This window comes from Zonotrichia albicollis, chromosome 1 (genome assembly GCF_047830755.1).
Source record: "Zonotrichia albicollis isolate bZonAlb1 chromosome 1, bZonAlb1.hap1, whole genome shotgun sequence".
In the NCBI taxonomy this organism is placed as follows: domain Eukaryota; kingdom Metazoa; phylum Chordata; class Aves; order Passeriformes; family Passerellidae; genus Zonotrichia; species Zonotrichia albicollis.
In genome coordinates, this window is record NC_133819.1 from 67,000,809 (window position 1) to 67,019,833 (window position 19,025).

General features: G+C 44.5%; 1 long non-coding RNA gene across 1 annotated transcript in view; it reads right to left on the reverse strand.

The window, feature by feature from the left end:
* LOC113458563 (uncharacterized) overlaps window positions 1-19,025 on the reverse strand; it is an 82,227-nt gene that overhangs the window by 28,120 nt on the left and 35,082 nt on the right. The gene's annotated exons all lie outside the window — the stretch shown is intronic.

Here is a 19,025-nt window from a genome sequence, read left to right on the forward strand (position 1 = left end):
ATTAATTTTCTTGCCTAGATTGAGAATTGAAAATACCCTATTAATGAAAAAAAATCAGCATGATACATTTGGCTTGTGTCAGCTTATATTTTTCATTTGCCTCATATCTCAGCTTTGTTAATCAAGTTGATTTTATTTTTATTTACACTTAAGTGTCACTGCCCAACTCAATTGCAAAGGCTGAAATAGGGAGGAGACAGAATCCTGTATGAAAACCAGCTGTTGACATTGGAATTAAAAAAAAAAAAAAGGAGAGAGAGAAACATCTTCTGCATTTCTTTTCCTATCATTGCCTAATTTGTGGCAAATCCCAGACACATTCCTAAGGATGCAGATGCTGACAGCGTCAGAAGACTCATTGTTCTGGAGGTCACAGGAAGTCAGTGGCAATCAGAGGACCCAAATTTCCCCTACAGAGATACTGCTAGTGTTTTTTTGTATTTGTCCATAACAAGGTGAAATCTAAGCTGACAAAACTGCTTCAAAATCAATGACTTGGAAAAGATATTGCATATGTTTTCACTTCTACCACATACATTTGATTGTTATGTCAGGGGTTTTTTTCATACTTTTTCCACAAACACAAGAAGTGCCAAAACACGAAATTCTCTATTAACTGTGCAGTCTATCCTGTAAGCAGACTACAAATCACAGCATTACTCTTGTCCTTAACCCTATAAAGTGCATTAGAAAATCTGACTTACGCTGTTTCAAAAAGCTCATACCCTAGAGATGGGGTCCAGCTGTGACACATTGATATCACACATAAAATATCTCTCCTGCATGATGCCACCCAGCCAAGGGGGTACAACACCACAGCCCCACTCAGATGCCCAGTGAAGCCAGGAGGGAATCACAGCAAGGCACAGGCACAGAATTTGCCTGCCTCTACTGGCAACAAATACTATTGACACACAAACCTCAGGGGTGCTAAAATGCTTCACTCCAAGGAAAGGCCAGGACATCCCAGGGAAGCAGTCAGCCAGACACGGATAAATCAGCCCATTTACACAAGGCAGTGAGAGCACCTCAGCCACACTTTAAAGAACACGACTTTTAACCCAGCTCACACAGCCCAGGGGCAGCACTGTACTGTTTGCTCTTTTTCCTGAAGTCAACAAAGAAGCTCTGGATACCCCATCCACAGCTGCACCCAACACTTACCCCCAAGTATTCAAGTCCAGGTTGTATGGGGTTTGGACTAATCTGTCTTGTGGAAGGTGACCCTGACTGTGACAGGGGAGTGAAACTAGGTTATCTTTATGTCCTGTCCAACATAAACTATCCTGTGATTCTATATTTTACACAGTGTTTTCATATTCTCTCTTGCTCCATCATTCACTGCTTGATTTGGTTTCACACGCTGATGAACTCCTGCATTTTACTGTCTCTCACCAACTCACTTTAGTTTCTTTAATCAAGCCATTGCTTCTCTCTGATTCAGCAAGCCAGCTAGTTCCACTTGAGTAACCATCAGCTTCACATACCAAAGGCTGTTTGTTTTCTTCCTGCAATTTCAATTTTCACTAGCTCTGCCTACCTCCCCAGGCTGCAGTTGGCAGCAACATGAGGAGATGCAGGACACCAGCAGAACAATCAATCTGTGGCTACACAGCTCCAAGGAAGCAGCTCTGCAGTACAGCAGCAGACAGCAGCTCCCAACATCTTCACTTTGAAGGGAGACAGCTTCCCCAAAAATGCTACCCAGCAGAAACTCAGTTGCACATTAATTGCTATTGATGAAAAATTAAGACCTGAAGATCTTGGAATCAAACTCAGAAATGAATAAACGATTCATAAGAAATTACCTCTCTCTTCCTCTGTGTGCATTTTGTTCACCAGCATTTCCTAACTTTTATACATGTGTCGTCTGCCATAATTCATCAAATAACTTAATCTACATGACAAAAATTATGCACATAATTTGAGAGCAGACTCCACAAACACTTAATATTCAAAATTCAAGCTGTGGTGATTAGTCTTGATTGAACACACAAATCAGCCAGTGTCTTACTGTATTTGAATGATTAACTCCATAGTTTTTGGAAAAAAACTCCACACTTATGGTTATGATGAATTCAGAATCTGCTTTTTTGGGACTACTCTGATATTTGCTTGTGATTTTGCCACCCCTCCCTTTTTTTTTTTTTTGTTTGAATTCTATAACTCTCTCACCATTTAATCCATTTGCAGACAGTAAACAGAAAAGGAGAATGTATTCCAGAAATGTATTCCAGGATGCATTCTGGTAGAAATTTGGAATTGACTTTTTGTAAAAGCTTTCTGCAACACTTGCTCTGACCTCTGATTTTTCAGGCAAATAATGAATTCATGCTGGTGAACAGTGTGCAATTTGATGATACCAAGTCAAAAGTGCTTTAGAATTATTTTTCTTCTCCCTGCTCCATCTTTCTTTCCTAGGATCAGATCAGTACATATGAAAGACCATAATCTGGACGTCTTCCATTTTACTATTTTCAGAGGAACATCTTGAAAGTTTCCTTTCTCCTTCTTAAGATGAAAAGTTCTTTTGAACTCCATTGGCACTTCGGTGCCAGAAATGAGATCAAAATGCAGGGTTTCTTATTTCTTCCCCTCAGTGAACACCTGGAAGAACACCAGAGGCTATCTGATATTCTGAATATCTGCCACTTTTCTCCTGGTAGCAGATGGTCTACTCATCCTTGGACACTGCTGTCCTGTACTACACTTAGAAGCTCAGAGTCAAGGTAGAGTGCTTTAGAACAAAAAAAATCAATTACTAGAATGTAAACATCAGTATAAATAACTTATTTGTAATCAGTTTTATTCCATTGTTACAGCAAAATGCACATTTCACCCCCATGTGGGAGATGACTGAAGCAGTAAGTATACAGCAAAGCAAAACCACCATTGGAAGAGCACAACTTCCCTTGGAAAACAGCCTTAGAGCAAAATCAGAGAAGCACAAAATCCTGCCAAGACATCAAGTTTTGCTGACATTTTGTTTTGGAAATAACATCAAAAAGTAAATGTTGTCAATACCAAAAAGGAATCTGATAGCAGTATTTACAGTTTCAGAGTGCTAAAATAAAGTTGTTTAACTTAATTCCAAAGCCACCTTTGCTTCAAATTTCAGTCAGTTGTGGTACCTGACTTAAAGCCCAAACCCTCAAGAAAAACAGTGGGCTGGAAATGCTCCAGTTACACTGAAGCACGCTGAGAGGAAGATTTGACTTTTATTATTGTAAATATTTTGGGCAAGAATAGTGCAATTTGGGAATGTTAGTTTGAATTAACATAAAGTCACAGCTGGAAAAAAAAAATCAGAAGGGATAGTTAAAGGAAACCTCAATGCTGCACTCAGCTCCTGGTGTGGCAGCAAGGGGAAAGTTGCCCAGATGCTGTGGATGTTCAACTTCTGCCTGGCAGGGAAGATGTAAGGATCTTTTTGGTTTTGCAGTCTCTATACAAGGGGAAGGAGATGCTCAACATCCTACTGCCAGTGATGGAGCAACCACAGGGCTGGGACTTCTGCAATAGAAACCTCGAGAGGGCAGAAGGGGTAGCAAGAAATTTGGTCAGCGTATGGAAAAGGGAAGAGCAAACAGGGCCAGCTGATTCTGGATATGGGGCAAAGGTGTTTTCCTGAGGTTTCTGCAGGAGGGAATTCCCCAGCAGCTATTTATTGCTGTTTCTGACTTTAAAAGACAAGACTTGGGGAAATACAGCACAGGGGCAGATGGTGCTGAGAAATACCCATCCCTCCATCTCCCATTTCTTCTTTAGAAGAGGAAACCAACTGAAGCCTGCTTCTGCTCCTCTAAGCAGCTGCATCACACACAGAATTTGTATGCATATTTCCTTTTATGCATCTTTTCACATGCCCAGGAGGAGGACAGGGCACAGGGAATGATTACATTTACAGAGGTAGAAAGCCTAGATTGGTTTCCTGGGAAGAGCAAGGTGAGGTCACACAAGGTGCAAATTGGCAAAGCTATGCCTTTTAATGCTATGGGGTATTTTTGGCAGAAGGGGAACCCCAGTTTCAAAGTGAGCTTTATCCTACAAATAGAAGCTATCTCATGACGAGGAGCCCATCTCCCATGTGCTTGTAGGGAAATGAGAGTCACAGCACTCCCCAAAACAGTGATGCCTCCAAAGCCCAGAGAGGAGTGAGGAGAAGGAGTGGTACTCCACCTTGAGGGTTCCTACTAAACACTGCAAGATTGGGGATGGATGAGACCCTGCGCTGCCACCATTCCACTGAATTAAAGGATGATACCCTGCAAACTTGCTGCAGCATCCTTTTGGGATACTAAATTCCACACTAGCAACTTTTCACCTCCTTCAGGGAGATGGGGCTATGCTGTGGCCAAGGATGAGGGTGCTCTTTCCCACGCCAAACCAGACCCTTTCTCCCAGAACAGAGTAATTTCATACACTGAGAGACCAGATGGCAAAGCTCAAATGTCATATTAGCTTGTTTCTGAAAAAAAGCCACAGCCCAGGACAAGACTGGCAAAGCAGAGGGAGCACAGCACATGAGCACACACGTCCACTCACCAAAACACAGCTGGCTGGGGTTATTTTTAGACCCGATTTGACAGGGTCCCTTTAAATTTCGCTGGCTTTTGTCAGTTTGTATCACAGAGCGAACGTTGTTTAAACAGAACACATTATTTTTGGCCCGTGAATCACAGGACCCGCTCAGCAGCCTTTTCATGCAAACCACTGAGAGGCCTCTGTTTTTCTCTGCACCGGATTATTGCAAAAAACCCCTTAATCACCAGGTATGGTGATTGGCTTCAAAGATTTGCAAATTAGGAGTAAGCTATCAAATAGCTTCCTAGGGGCTGTCAACCACACAAATCCCATTGCCATTAATGAGGGCTTATGCCACTAAATGATATCTTTCTGTACATGCACACATATATATAAACACATACACACACGCAGGGAGTGTACAGCACGCCTGGCTGGTTTGCTCCTGTAGGAGGCACATGGGATTTCCCCGATGTAACATCCTTGGTAAACTTAACTGGCAGGCAAGGGGGGAGATCTCCCGGGGACCCCTCACTCATCCCTCTGGGAGCCAGCGCCCTGGGAGCAGCGGCGGTAATTGCTCAGCTGCGGTTCTGAGGGAGATGCTGGCACAGGAGCTGTGGGAGTGTTACGAGGGAGAGTGAAGCACCAGGGGACTTTTAAGTGTGGCAGGGAAGGAAAAAAAAAAAAAAAAAGAAAGGGGGAAAAAAAGCAAAGGCAGTTTGTTTTAAAGGTCCCAAAGACCTTTGTAAATACGTGTGCCTCGTGCCTAAGCGGTGACAGGGATCTTCCTGGCTCCTCCGTGGCGGGAGGAGGAACATCCCCATCCCTGAGCTCAGCGCCTACGTAGGCTCGTGGTTCCCCGGTCCCGCTGGGCTGCGGGCAGCCCTCCTGCAGCCCTGGAGCACCACCAGCGCCTTGAGTCACACGCGGCCGGGCCGGGCGCCTCGGTCAGCGGGCCGCAGCCTGCGCAATGCTCGGGGAAAGCAAAACAAAAACAAGGCACACGCTCCCCCGCCCCGCTGCCACCCCGGGATGGGTTTGAAATGATTCGCAGCTGCTGCACAGAGCTGTCAGCTCTCGGCTGCGTCAGTCCCGTGTCAGCGCCGAGGGGACGGCTCGGCAGGGCAAGGGGAAAGCGAAGCCCCGAGGAGGGCACAGCTCTGGGAAACCCAGGCCTCCGCTGGGCCATCCCAGGGGTTACTGCCTTCCCTCAGCTGGTGCGCATTCAAACCCGCTCTTTTAGCACGGCGGGATTATCCAAATCATGACATGCATGTGAAAATGAAAGGAATGCAAGTGTTCAGTTTGTTTGGGTTTTTTAAAAACTCAGATCTGCAGATTCTCTTCTGGTCTGAATTTATAAAAAAAAAGGGGGAAGGAAAATTTAAAAAAAAAAAAAAAAAAAAAAAACAAAACGGAAAAAACCGCATAGCTTCCATGTCCCAAGTTGAAATGAAATAATGCAGCGTTTGCTCTTTTGCACTGGGGATTTCCAGGACCTTCCTTCCCGCAGGAGGAGCGGCCCCCGGGCGCCGCTGGGCTGCCCGGCACAGCTGGGGCCTGTGTCAGGGCCCCGGGCAAAGGGCACGGCACCAGTGGGCGGGCTCCAAAACAAACTCGGCCGCGGCCACATTTCCTCCTCACGGCCCTTCTGTGACAAGGCAGGAGCCTTGCCCAACCCTGTCTAGCCCCATTTTTCTTAACCGAGGCAAACGCTGCTGCAGTTTGTCCAAAAGGGGTAAGGAGAAGGCTGTGGGGAGGGATGGAGCAGAGCCCAAAAAAGCAATGAGGCTATGAGGGACAAAAGGCAGGATTAAAACAACAATTCATTTCCAGGATAAAAATGGTAACTCCTGAGCAAAAATGGCTTAGAGAGTCTCCAGGCAGATGGAAAGTCACAAAACTTTCAATTTCTTTATTAAAAAAAAAAAAAAAAAAAAAAGAAAGGAAAGAAAACAGAAGGAGAAGCCCCACCTAATGGTCTCAGTTTTAAAGACCACTTTCCCAGTGTGGCAGCAACAGTTGTTGCCTTCACTGGCTGCACAAGCCCTGTGGAGCCGGCAGTGAACATCACAACCCCATAACGTGTCCGAGCCCAATTTCTCGTCCATTTCACTTTATATTATCATTCCAGCATCACAAATTTAACCATTCCTGAAGGGCCCAGGAGGTACCTGTGGTGGGAAGCTCAGGACAGGGGGCCTGAGGTTGCAGGTGAGGCACTGGCCCTACCCCACCACACAGGTCACTTCACCTTTCCTCACTGTACCCACAACAAACAGTGAGCAAAACAAATGCATTCAAGTCTCAGGGGAAAGTCTGGAACAGGTACTGGACAAGGGCTCAAAGCAACAGTAAAAAGAGGCCAGTGAACACAAGGCTGGATAGATGGTTCTTTTCCCCTAGCAAACATTTCCATTTTGGTCACCCCCTGATGACATTGTCTCCTTTGTGCAGTACTCTTGGAATCTTGGCCCTCTTCAGCATCTTCTTTGAAAGACATATCATCATCTGGGATTTGTGGATAACTTATCCACTTAAAAAAATACACATTACATACAATTACAGCTGTAGCTTAATAGGAATTGTATTCTCTCCAAAATAAGCACTCTGGGCCAGTGAGCTTCAAGAGACTTTCAAACAAGGTTTACCAAAACAGAAACAAAAGTGAAAGATGATACCTACTTTCTGTCTCCCTACCTCCCAAATAAAACAGTTTTGTCCTCAGTGGAAGGTTCCATCAGAAACAGAGGAAAGATAGGATTACATGGAGTCTCCCACATTTTGGAGCAGGACGGGGGCTACTGAGAGAGGAAAAGACAGATTACTATCTGCTGTTTCTTCTCAACAGCTGAGAAACAAGGGAAATGAGTTAGTTCTGACACTGGGGCACTGGGAACACACAGATCTCAGCAGGTTCCAGGGAGCAGCATCAAGAGGGCTTTTCCTGACGTCCTTGGGACAAAAAAAAAAAAAAAAAGACAAATGAGGGCAAAGGAGTTAACACTTTAGTGTAGGGCAAGCACACTAGTTTCACCTAATTTTGAGGGCAGGTCAGGTTCTGGGATTGGGGACAAGGCTGATATGTCTATGCTTTGTCATTTTAATTAATGTCTAATTCCAGCTCCAGATCCTTAGCAGCACACTGGAAATATACTGGATTTACTCAAGCTTTCAATTCACCCTGCTTTGGGTAGGGGCTTAACCAAAGAAAAAAGCAACCTACAGGTGAAATGTGAGTTTTGACTGAAGAGTGGTTGTCAATCACCAGGGTCTCATACAGGAGTCCAGTGCAGACAGACCCTTCCTTCCATCATGGCATCTGATAGAAATGGAGCAGCCCATGGAAGGCCATTCAGCATGTCATCCACATGCCTGGACATTATATATTAAAATAAACACAGGGACTCCAGAAAGACAGAATGCTTCTCCCTGCTTCACCCAGCCTTAGCAGTACATCTTCCTTTAGGGAATCAATATCCAAAGGTAACAAGGCCATTCTGAGCTCCTGCTCCTGACCTACCTACCTACTTGTGCAGATGATCTTCTATGTTTGAAAAGCAGAATACTTTGGAAAAAGTTATGATCCAGCTTCCTGGAGATTGTTTGCTTTTTCCTCTTTCCATTCCTTTAAGCTGCTTTCTCCCTTGCCCTCCTTCTTTCTTCCTGTAGTTCTCATTATATTTTTGAATCCTTGACTTCACCTTTTCTTGCCAGCCACACTTCTCTCAGTGACCTAAATTCAAATCTAAACATTGAGGCTCATTGAAAGAGAAGGTACACTGAATGAAACCAATTACACAGAACAGACAACCTATTTCTCCACTGCAAAAAGACACTTTAGATAAGTTTTAAGAGTCCATGCATATTCCACAGGATTGCATGGCTAACTTCAGATTTGCAACAGCAATCCTCAAACTCATCAGTTAAAGATGCCCAGACCACTGCACTACTGAGTCAGTTCAGAACCCACTTAAATCTATGTTCTCCTACATGTTTCCATATGTATTTCTGGCATTATTTAATATTTTCTTCTATCTATTTAGGAAAAAAAAAATCAAAGAGTAAATGAGATATCCATTTGCTGCTGACTGTATGTAGTCAAAGTCCCAACACTGAAATGCAAGGCCTCTGTTGTAGATTGAAAAATCTGTTATCTTCTCTCTCCTGTAAGCTGGAACCACTACTGGAGTGGCTTCTGCAAGTCCTGCACAGCCATGAATTTTGTGGAGTCACTTGGAAGTCACAAAAACTAGTTCTGTGGAAGAATCAGCTTTGGGGCAGCTTAGCTTTCTTTTTTTTTTTTTTTTAATTATCCCTCTAGATGACATCTTTTCTAATCTGTAGCAAAGTCCTCACATGCCCTGACTTTTGTGTTGTTGGGAAACAAGCTTTTGTTCCACAAAGGTGCAAAGCTCTGTTGCAGCTCAGATCTGCTCGATATTTTACACTTCAATTTCACTCTGCTCAACATCTCTGGAACTGGCTTCTGGGAGAGCAATGCAAATCTACACCAGCAAATCCCTCTGCCAGCTGTGGGTCCCAAAACTCTCCTGGGAAGGAGCCGAGCCCTTCCAGTCCTTTGCAGGGCCTCTCCTAATTGACTTTCACTGTGCTCATGGAAACCACCTCCAGCCTGATCCAGCCTTCACTACCTCCATGGATGATGCCCTGTTTTGCCTGTGTGCACACAGCCCGTCAGGATGCATTTCAGGGCTCCATGGAAGGACACTCAGGCATGTGGCAGGAGGGAAGTTCAACAGAAGGCCTCGTCTGGATAGCCAGGGGAGCAGGGCTGCAGAGCGCAACACTTTCTACCTCCCACACAGTACAGATGCAGCCCAGGTGGCTCAGAGTTTTTATTACTGCACTGGTGGAGAAGCTCGAAGGAATGTAGATTTGGACAGTCTGGAAGTCATTATCCCATGGTGCTGTCTTTAGAGTTGCTATTCTGCCTTGGACAAGCTCCCTGAAAATGTGCACAGGCTAACTCTTATGCAATAATAAATGAAATAGAGCTTTACATAAAAATAGCAATTGCCAGGATGTATAGATTTGTCTTTGAGGGAAATATGCATTTGCTGAATTACAAGAACTGTTGTGGAAAGCAAAGATGCTCTGCTCAAGGTTGTTACTAAATATCTGCAAAGAACCAGAGGCCCAACTTCATTCAGCACAGACCTTCCTTGTGCTGTGCAGTCAGCAATATTCACATGTGATACTTGACCTTCCTGAACTGCATATTTTACAGCTCGATTTTTTTTTTTAAAGCAAAAATAAAAGCAAAAAAGACACTTCAAAGCATCTTCAGCATGTGCTGCAGGCATGTGCTACATCCTAGCTACAGCTAGTGGGATTGAACCAGACACTGTCAGCAGACAGTAGTTTGATCCAGTCACTGGGGTCCCAGCAAAGCCTTTCTTCTGGAAGAGCATCACTTTGCTTCAGCTCTCACACCAAGCTGGCTAGCAGATTACAAACCTTATAACCTTTTACATGTTAAGAGTGTATTTTTTCCATTTCCCAGTCACATACAGAGCAAAAGTTCTTTCCCATTTGAGTGTCCTAAAACATATTATATTTTGAGTTCAGAAATTTACATCTCTGTGGAGAGGAAAGACAAATAAAAGGGTAAAAGAGCAAAATATGTGAAACTGGGAATGCTCATCCTTTTAATGTGGCAGCCTGTGTTCCTCCCACTGTTGTGGGAACTGCGAGTCCCTTCCTTTAACCAGCTAGGTCTGCTGTTTGGTTATTCCTCAGCTGTCATTGTCCTCTGCTTTGCTCCTGGTTTCATCATGAAGCAATACAATGCTGCCCAGTATCCCAGCACTGAGCCCACTTAGCTACACCCCTACCTTTCCTTCCAGGCAGGGTAGTCTGAACCAGGTTCTATTACTCCACAATGACATTTAGTGAGAAGGTGGCATCTGGAATCATGCTTTTTGTGCAAGTGCACCAGCAGGCATGAGGAAAGAAGCACAGACTGCTGACACACATGGCTGTGAGAGTTTCCCACCCAAGTCAGTGGCACAACACCGAGCTAAACCGAGGGCACCGGCAAGCTCTGGGCTCTCACTATCAGCACAGCATCACCTACTGTTCCCCCTGTGCTTTCTGCATACGTGCTGGGCTAAACTCCAGGGATTAATTTACCACCCACTGAGCAGTTTTGCTGAGGAGGAAGGGATCAAAGATTAGTTCAACAACATGAAGTTGTCACAAATGACGCAGAGGCCGGTATTTCCTCTTGGCAGCCCGGAGTGTCGAGAGGGCTGGTGCTGGCACCTCCTTAGGTGACACCAGCACTGCTCTCCGTGCCAGAGTAGCACCACTGGAAGGCAGCACTGCCCAGACCTATATACATTTGGCTGCCAGAAATGCTCCAGGTGTGGTATCCCAGGAAAATGCCAGCTCAGCTTGCATGAGGCTGGTGCTGATGGTACTCGGGGAAAGCCTCATCCAGATCTGAGGTACTTCTGATTATTTTTACACTATTATCCTCCCCCCACCATATATTTTCCTGCCTTGATCACCAGAAGATGACTGAAAGGAGTCACCACAAGTCTGACTCCTGCTCTCAGACACCTGCAGCAGCACCACTTAGCATCAGTCCATGATAGCATGGGGCAAAACTTGTGAAGAAACAAAACTCTCTCAACTCCTAACTGCTCTTTGTTTTTTTACCAGCTTTCATCCTATGTGTTGGAACCAGCACATCTGCACTGCTTGTCTAGAAACTCAGGTTTCCTTTTTCAAAGCAAGGGAGGTGACACCCTCCTTCCTTAAAGGGTCTTGGAACGCACACAGAGAAAGCAGTACAGCACATCACCGCTGAGTGCTACAATAAAACACCAGCAGAAAGCTCCTGAAGAAAACAAGCAGGCAGCTCTGTCCTGCACTCTGCAGATGAACTCAAGCTCACTGCCAAACACAAGCAGTTCTCTTGCTGTGTGAACAGTAAACAGTAGAATTAGCTGATAACCAGCATCTTGAATTTGGCAAAGGCCCACTTTTTTCCACCCCCACTTTTAGGAAGCAAGAATGCATGAAAACTCCAAGGCTTTGAGATGGAAAGTGAACAGCAAACACTGTCTCCCTTCACCAGCTGATCCCAGAAACATAAAGGTGTACAAACTGCCTATGTTTTCACTAAGCAGCTAAAGCACATGACTGAGAAGGTTCAGATCCTGCAAACACATTTAGTGTTAATGAAGCACAGCATGATTTCAGAGGGCAGGGAAAAGGAGGCAGCACATACCAAATTGCCTTATTCCAGTCTCAAATTCCCCACAAATACATCTGATTATCTGACCAGTAATCAAATGAAATGTTGCAAAAACTGGAGGCACTTCTCCTCAGCACTGAAAAAAGCTGTAAGGAAAGGAAATGTGCAAATGCACATCATGTAATGGAACTGACAGTGGGAGAAGGAAACTTTAGTTGTATGAAAAAGTGGATTTTATGAAGAATATTTTTTGTCTTTTTATTCCTCCCTCTTCCCCTCACTCAAATTCATTTCTACACAGGATAACTCCTGAAGGATAACATTTTGATGTGGGAGACAGCCAGTCTTATGAACAGCTATGGCAAAATGCCCTGTGGGAAGCCATCACTAAATCAATCCAGTCCATGAAACTGTGATGTGCTAAAGCAAGTAAAGAGGCCCTGGCTGCAGATGCAAAGGTGAGCCACAGCTGCTGCAGAAGCATAGGGTCCCCGTTGTCTCTCACTCCCCTGCAGAGGGCAAGCTCAAGCTGTGCCCAAAGCACAGCCTGCAAAGCAGGCTCAGAAGCAGAAAGAAAGTGCTTGTACTGCCACCTCCCTCCCATGTAGGACTGCTAGAGCACAGGCTACTGCAGGCAGGTGCTGTGGGCCAGAACTTGGTCATGCCTGGCACAGCTCTTTGGGCAATACACATCACCTTAAGGAGGTAGGGAAGCCACCTAGGGAGGAAGACCTGTGAAAATTAGGAGCTACAGTGAGTGTGGATACATGTGATAACTAAGAGGAAGCTGGAGGGAGTGGATTGACATACTCAGCAAGGTGCTGGTGTTAGGAAACATCTTTGTGTGGGGGTTACCAGGGTCCTGGTGATCAGGATAAGAACTGAAGCAGAGGCAGCAGGCTACTTCAGCTTGGGGAAGCAGGGCAGGGCTTGCCCCTTCCCCATCCCAACTTCACCAAAGAGGCAAGAAAATTCAGAGAACTTCCCGGGGTAAAGGGTCTGAACAATAGGGGCAATTTGCCAGCTCTTCACAGTTGCAGGAGTACTCATACATTGCTGGGGAAGAACAACAGCCAGGACACTGAGATATCATTGGTATCACACACGGCTTCTGCTGCAGGATTTGCTTTTTTGTTTGAGAAGGGGGAGATGAAGAGCAGCATTTCCTTGGTAAACCCAACATGTGCCTGCTGACAGTGCCCAGCCAGAGTCTGATTGCCATGGCAATGCCTCCCTGGAGAGCTGAGCAGGGGGTTTAGGCTGTGCCTGAGCCGGAACAGCCCTCTGAGTAACCCCTGCTCCAGCAAGTAGGATTCAGAGCCACAAGCTGTGTCAGACACTGCTGATATTTTTTGTGAAAACCACAGTACTGTCTCTTATGTGGGAAATCCACTGTACCCATTGCTTGAACAGCAGTGAGACCAGCCCACCAGTACAAACTTCATTATTTAGTTATCATCATTAAAACATTGCAATCTTTGTTTTATCCTGTCTTTGGCAGACTGAAAAAATTACTTTGTTCTTCAGTGCCTGGTAGGAACTGGAGCAGGAACTGGACATGGATTTGGCATACAAAGGATATTAATGTCCCAAGGGAGAGGAGATCCTTGTACTTGCCACTCTGGCCAGCTTGCAAGGTCCCAGCATCTAGCTGGGTTTAGGAAATTCTTAGCATTTACACATGTTTTGTAACCCACTGAGTCATCCATCTAGATTATACCAGTGGTGGGAAGCAAACCAGAACCTCTTCAACATCTCTTGCAGAATTATGTCTTTTCCTCCAACATGATTCAGAGGTTATCAGGACTTAATGGGAACAATCATTAATTTACATTTCAGCAGAAGATTTCCATGTGACTGGACCACTGTTTCACTGCTCTGGATCACCCTTCTCCATGTACATGGCAGGGATAAGCAGTTCCATGCTCTGCTCTGCATTTGTTGCAATCTAAGTACCAAAGGTTGTGAAAACAGATTTAGGTACTATACTAATACACAGTATAGATCTTATTATCTAGTAGATAATCCAATATTATCTAAGATAGAGTTGCACATAAATGACACCAAGTCAGAAGCACTTAGTAGAGTCAGTGCTGGATCTCTATTGCCTTGCATGTGGAATAATTACTTGTGGTTATAAATAGACCACATTAAGAGTAACATGATATGCAGTATGTTATCAAACACACATCTATTTACAAGACAAGTTCTTGACCCCCCTCTAGAAAGGCCAAAGCAAAAAAAAAAACATAATATAAATGCATATCTTAGCTTGCCCAACAACATTTTCTAGAAGGACAGAGTCTGAGAATCAGTTATACTTTGTGCATGCAGGATAAATACCTTGGCATTTTTCCCTAGTACACTGTGGTGTGGTTTTTTCACTCTGAACTTCAGGTTGTTTGTGCACAATGTTTCTAAATAGTCATATATTAATTTTGCCTTTCTGACAGAAAAGGGAAGAGGTAAAATTAGGAAGCAACTTATATATCCCTTTAAAAAAGTATGTAAGTTCTTGGAAGCTGTGGAAAATAAGTGAAAAACATGCCTTTTATTTCTAAACAATATTAACCTTGCCAAGAGAGAACACACTCTTGGGGTTTGGTGGTAAGGTAAACAATTACTAATTTCCCCTATGAGTAGGAGATAATGAGATAGGCAAGCATTTTTCTGATAAAATGTTCCTTAATTTCAACATATCTACTTTTAGAATCCAAGTTGTTAGCTGAAAATATTTTGTTTTGATTGGTGTCATAATTCTCATTCATTTAAAAGAATCAGAAATGTCAAATCATTGTTACACAGGAAGTTTTGGGCTTGGATCAAAGTGACATTTCATTTAGCAGTCTGAATAAACGCACAGTTTAAAAGCCAACTCAATGAGAAAGAGACACTGAATTCTAAGCAAATACTTCCAACTACTGAATCCAATTTCTGCTTGTACACAAGTCATCCCTTTGGGACTGAGAAATCACTCTGAATTTTGGCTTTTTAGAACAACCTTTTAATTCAATTCAGAACAAAGATATTGAGATGAGGTAAGCCATTTCTTGCCTTCTCCTTAAAAATACATATTAAAAATATTAATCTTACACAAGAGAGAGAGGAGAGGCGCATGCAGGAGGATGCATAAGCTGTCCAAGAGCCATAAAAGTTTCCTGCTTGCCACAAACATTAGGTAGATGTTGCAGGGGTGCTTATTCTCAGATTTGTACTGAAATATTTCAGGATATTTTTAATCAATCTTCATTACTTGTTGCTATCACTGCTGCATTGCTGGGCAAAGCCCTCAGCTTTTATTAGAAGTTAAAATATTTTTACACTTGTTACTTGCACCGCTGTGAAGAAAAGTTAACTCAACCAGAACTCCCAGAAGCTACCAAAGCCCAAGACAAATAAAACCAGGGAGAATTAAGTCTTGTGAATTACACCAACCATATCACTTTGCCTCAGGATTTGATGATGCCTGGAGCAGACTATGCCGAGCTGGCAATTTTGTCAATTATGTTTCATTTCATACATTGGGGCTGTCATAGGATGAATTGTTATTGTAGATGTCCCTGGGGACATTGAGCTCAGGCAGCCTCACACTACATGCTAAAAAGCTTTCTCAGACAGAGTTTGTCAGAAAAAAAATCTTCCACACAGAGCCCTGCCCTACCTGCAGCTGAGCCAGAAGGAGGGAAGCAGAGCCCCCAGACACATTCACATTCTGCACAGAGGATGCTGCACAAGAACATCCCCAGGCCCCCCTTGCAAGGGATGCTGACCCTAATGCAAACCAGCTGACAGCAGCAGTACATTAAAAACAACCAAACTAGGAAATAGACATGTGAAATAGCAGAACTGCGTCAAGGACAGAATCATGCATCAAAAAACTAGAAGAAATATGTACTTGCCCAACTCCTTGTGTTCTTTTCACCTTATAAAATGACCCTGGCAGAAGCAAGACCCCCTGCTGTACCAGTCTCTTATTCTTAGATGGTGCCTAGAAAGGAGAACTAAGCACAAAGATGGGTTTTTTAAAGTCCCCAAACCTTTCCTAGGCTTTTGCATGGCTTTGAATCTGTTCCTGTCATCTGATCCTAACTGCTGTCACCTGCCAGTAATTTCCTGCCTTGCTCTTGCTTGTTTTGCCATCATTGGATGCTGCCGTGGCTGAGAGGAAGCCTTGCCAGTGGAAAAATACTGAAGAAGATTTGGAAGGCACCTATCTGGTCTCTAAACAAATTGTCAGAAGTGAGGAAGCAAGAATATTTGTTTCTATCAGCTGCTTCATTAGCGCGGGTTGAGGTGGTAATTAAACACTATTATGGTAATGATGGGCTTAACTGGGGGCTGCACAATGGCCTAGAAATACTGTGCCCATCAGTGAAGACACACAATTACATTGCCACTTCACACTGTTTGCTGTCACCTCTGTACCTGAACCATACTAATAACATGAGTGAGTCAAACCCATTTCAGTGCAGCCAAGCAAGCTGGCCTAAGTCACTCTCATAGAATTGGGAATGAGCAGAGGACATTTTGTGGACATAAACTGGATTTATGCTCCAGTTACTTGTTCTATCCTTCAGCTGAACCATGTTAATGAACTAAGTGGGAGCTCCCAGTTTGCTTCAGCACAAAGTCAGCTATTGCTGCACAAATCAGATGAGCCCCTGAAGTGGGTTGGGAGCATTGTCAGTGTTTGTGAATGTGGCTCAGCTCCAGGGGAGAAGCAGATGCAAGCTGGGGTGTGGTACCAACCAGATGGAAAACGGTGTTTCCCTAAACAGTCCCACTAGATCTGCAGCAGCACATCTGCTGCACCCCAGTGTGTGCCTTCTTCCTTTTTCCACTCACTGCAAAAAGATTTGGACCGAATCCCTTCTTCCACTGAACCTTCAGTTGATGTTCAGACCCATGGAGAGATGACATAAGACATGACCTTTCCTGTGCATTTGCTTGCCACACCACACTGGCCGGGAAATAAGAAAGACTCCATGAAGTGTGAAGTATTGGATTTCAGATCCTATTTGGTGCTCATGCTTTCTTTGCACTGTTTCTGCATCCAAATTCTATCCCTTAGCGAGGCTGAAGGGAATGTATCTTCCTTTTTGTATATGGGAAAACAAAGCAGATGGTCTCAGTCTGAGGGACAGATGTCCACATCAGAAAACTGTCACCGCACTTGACACCTTCCCAGTCATACTGGCCAAAATCCTCCAGAAAAGAAAAAATGCACCTTGCCATTTTGCATACATTTACATTCATTTGCATGCATTCAGGCACCTACTGAACAGAATGCTCAGCCTTCCCATTTCTTAAGTTGCACTCAAGCTCAGAAAGACTGGTGTGAAGATTACTTGTTAAAAGAGCTGACTGCCTGGTGACTTTGGTATGCAAGCTATTAATAAAAAGGGCCCTTCTATGCCAGTGTCCTATTCTCTTCCTGCCTTTTGTCAAATGGATGAGTCTAGACACAGAAGAACAGCTCATAAGAGCACTGCCCCTACCCAAAAATTCTGTAAAGGCAATGAAAACCCTTTTCTGCTAAATTTTCTAGGACATGAGCAAAGCATTTGACACTGTCCCACATGACATCATCCTTGTTGCTAAACTGGAGAGACACAAATTTGACGGAGGCACCACTCAGTGGATAAGGAATTGAGTGAATATTTGCACTGAAAGACCTGTGGTCAACAGCTCAATGTTCAAGTGGAAAGCAGTGGAAGTGGCATTCCTAAAGCAACAAGACCAGTGCTTCTTACCATCTCTGTCAGTGACAGGGACAGTGGGATTGAGTGCACCCTCAGCAAGTTTGCTGCTGACACAAGGCTGTGTGGTGCAGTCAGCATGCTGGAGGGAAGGGATGGCATCCAGAGGGACCTGGACAGGCTGGAGAAGGGGAGCCTGTGTGAACCACATGAAATTCTACAAGACCAAGTGCAAGGTCCTACACCTGGGTCAAGGCAATCCCAAGCACAAATACAGCCTAGGGGAGAATGGATTGAGAGCAGTCCCAAGAGAATTTGTCTGGGAGTTGTTAATGAGAAGCTCATCATGGCCTGGAAATGTTCATTTACAGCCCAGAAAGCCAAATGCATCCTGGGCTGTATAAAAAGTAGTGTGGCAGTCAGGTCAAAGGAAGTGACTCTGCCCCCTTATGCCCCCCCTCATGATACCCCACCTGTAGTAGTCCCATTCAGCTCTGTTTGAAGGAGAACAGAGAAGGAGGAAGAAGGAGATGGACCTGTTGTAGCAAGTCCAGAGAAAGCCACAGAGATGCTCAGAGGGTTGGAGCACCTCTCCTATGAAGACAGGTGGAGAGGGCTGGAGTTGTTCAGCCTGGAGAAGAGAAGGCTCCAGGGAGACCTTGGAGCAGCCTTCCAGTGCCTAAAGCGGGTTCTGCAAGAGAGCTGGAGAGGGAATTCTTACAAGGGCATTTGGTGACGGGACAAGCGGGAATGGCTTTAAACTGACAGAGGGTAGGTTTAATTAGATATAAGGAAGAAATTCTTTGCTGGTGGTGAGGTACTGGAACAGGCTGCCCAGAGAAGTTGTGGATGCTCCATCTCTTCAAGTGTTCAAGGCCAGGTTGGAGGGGCTTTGAGCAACCTGCTCCGGTGGAAGTTGTCTCTTCCTGTGACAGGGGAGCTGGAACTAGATGATCTATAAGGTCCCTTCCTACCCAAATAATTCTAGGATTCTGTGAAAAGACTGGTGACGGACCGAGTACAAAAAACACATAATACCATCCTGTTTTCCTTTATTTTTTTTTCCTGGCAGGGAGTTTTCTCTTTCAACCTCAAACAACCACAGAAGGCTCTACGTCTTTATTTTTCATAAGTGAGGCAGCAATAATTCACTGGGATTGTGGTGACTGGAATGCCTGGGGGATCTGGATGTGGGCAATCTGAATTAGGGGAGAAGTCAATGAAACACAGGAGAATACTGAAGTGCCTTAGTGCGAGGTCTGTTTCCCAACATGCAGGCACATTGCTGTCTGAGTTCATAGGAAATTATCCCACATGGAGCCTTGCATCTAGTAGGAGGGGGAAAAAAAAGCCAGATAAAAACAAACCAAACCAAAACACAGCAGATTGCTCAATGCCGTCTGCAAGCCAGTTAAAAGGGGAGGAAAAAGAGATCTCTTAATGCAGTCTGCTTGGCCAAAGCTGAGCCCTGCTCATGGGGCAATGTCTTCAGGGGCAGGAAGAGCATGCTGCCTCCCCATCCTGCATGAGGAAGGTCCAGCTGTGGGCTGGGATGTGATACCTGCTCCCCA